The 2,500-nt window shown below is 34.7% G+C and overlaps 1 protein-coding gene across 5 annotated transcripts in view; it reads right to left on the bottom strand.

The window, feature by feature from the left end:
- LOC125042406 (anoctamin-1-like) overlaps positions 1-2,500 on the bottom strand; it is a 52,068-nt gene that overhangs the window by 20,898 nt on the left and 28,670 nt on the right. The window lies entirely within an intron of this gene.

The following is a 2,500-nucleotide window of genomic DNA, read 5'->3' as shown; positions in this document are numbered from 1 at the left end:
CTCCAGTTTTCCCAGTTTTTGGTTTCCAATTCCTTTTTCATCTTAATTAGACTGCCTATTGCATTATAAAAAATATTCCTGGTTACAGCTCCCTTTACTGAAACTTCTGCTTCAATTCTTTGCTTACAAAACTCATCAAACATCATAGCTCTTTCAACCAAAACCAATGCTGAAAAAATGAACTCAAGCAGACACTCAAGTACTGATTTAGTAACAGAATTCCTCCCCACTATGCTAATATTATCCTCATTCTATCCATAAAGTAGTCATGAATTTTACTTGCTTATAAATGTAAATAGCACTGAATACTACTAGTTATTCTCAAAGTATCTTAGCTATGCCTTTTTACTTGATATTTTACCAAATGCTAGCTATTCAACAATTTCCAAATCAGCTTTCTTGAATTTCCTCTCTTCCTTATCTGCTGTTTATCCTTCTTCCTTATTCTTCCCCTAATTCTTTCAATTATCTTATCAACTTATATAAAAAACAGCAAGAACTGTCTGGCAATAAATGAGGTAAAAATTGACTAACCTGTAAAATTGGGATTTTGAACTTCTCTTTAGTTTGTAGACTGCTGATTTCCTTTGGAATTTTGAACATTAATTGGATTTCACAAGAGAGCATTTATAAAAACTGAAATAAATTCCAAGAAATATTTCAGAACTGGCTCAATATCTCAGTTTGAACTTGCATATGTAATTGAGTTTGGGGGAGAAATCCTCTGTATTCTTGGTTAATGTTTTTCAATATTTTTTTTTTACTGTGCTTCCTTTCTTCCCTCAATACCCAAAACATTTTTTTCTCTTCCTCTCACTACAACCATTATAATAAGTATAGAAATGCAGTTTGACTATTTCATTTCTGTCTCTCTGGATACTCCGACGTATGACATCAGCCTATACAATGCCTTATCAAATGAGCCTGAATTTCCCATAATCTGGGGTATGCTGAAGGGGATGCTACACTTCCTAATACTCTTACTGTTGGCATATTTCTTCCCCGATTTGGTGAGACAACAAAGGCCAGGGCTTGGTCTCTGTTCTTTGTTATTAAATATTTGGATTTCCTTTGCACAGTGCTCATTTTATAGGATAATTTCTTCCCTTATTTTTATCTTCCCTGCCCCACTCTTGCAACAGAAACTGTGGCATCTCATGATTTGCAAATTAGAGGCTGCCCCCTCCCTGCCCATGCCCATAAGTCATTAAACATGCCCCTAACTATAATGTCTAAAACAATGCCCTTCTTTTTATACTCTTTGTTGGATCAAGGAATGGGTTGCAGACACTATTAAAATTAAAATAAGTAAACAAAATGCAGGGGGGACTGAAAATCACACCCAAACCTATAAAGAAAAAATCAAATAAAAAAAAAGGCTACTTATTTCTCCTCTCCAAAAACTTTTACTTTTACAAAAGAGCTTTGTCAGTGATGTGTAATAAGCAAAGTTTGCCCTTTAAAATACATTTAAAAGATTCTGTAAATCTATGTTTTTTTTCTTTTTTTTTTCCTTTTTGTTAAAAGTTGTAAACTTTTTTATGTTTTATAAAGTCCAGGTAAAACAAGTATTTATGATCTAAAATCAGTAACAGTTTCTGATTCTATCAAACCTTGAATTGGTGGCCAAGTGAAAAATAATTAAATTATCTGATTCTGAAGAAAGAAAGAACAAAAGAAAAAAATCATACACTTACGATTTCTCTTTTTCACGTCCCTGATAAAGCCCAATAGTAATAAGTAAATCTAGCACTATGTCGTGGAAACCAGGTATACTGTTAATCCATTATAATCCATTAGGACAGTGGGTGTTATCTAAAATCAATGCTTCTTTACTTCCAATATAACCAAATCTGAAAATATGTTCAGAAGGGATTCTTTTGAAATTCAAACATTTACACGTTTAACCCAGTGCCGCCTGGGATGGCATGTATGGACACGTCATGCCCACTGCGAGTTTGGTAAATCAGTTGTCCTTACACTTAGATGCTAATACTACTGCCTCACCTGTTTACCTTTTGTCATGATTTTTGGAAATATTCTACATTAATTTATACTGCTATTAGTAAAATCAACAACATTATAACAATTATAATGTCTATGATAATAATAATAATAGCATTGATATTGATAACATTAGTTGAAAAAAACAACAACACTAAAAAGGTGAAACTAGGTGAGGTCATAAGTCTACTAATTGAATTCATGGTGGTTAACCCCTTGTGGACCCATCATTGGGTATAGACATTTCACAAAACTACATTTTCCGAGTAGCACTGGGTTAAAACACACACACATTTTCTCTCTCTATCTATCCCCCCCCCCCTCTCTCTCTCTCTCTCTCTCTCTCTCTCTCTCTTTCCCCACCTCTCTCTCTCTCTCCTCTCTCTCTCTCTCTCTCTCTCTTCTTTCCCCACCTCTCTCTCTCTCTCTCTTTCTTTCCCCACCTCTCTCTCTCTTTCCCTCTCTCTCTCTCTTTCCCTCTCTCTCTGTCTCTCTC

The sequence above is a fragment of the Penaeus chinensis genome, chromosome 32, assembly GCF_019202785.1.
Source record: "Penaeus chinensis breed Huanghai No. 1 chromosome 32, ASM1920278v2, whole genome shotgun sequence".
Lineage (NCBI taxonomy): Eukaryota > Metazoa > Arthropoda > Malacostraca > Decapoda > Penaeidae > Penaeus > Penaeus chinensis.
This window is presented reverse-complemented; position numbering and strand designations above follow the sequence as displayed.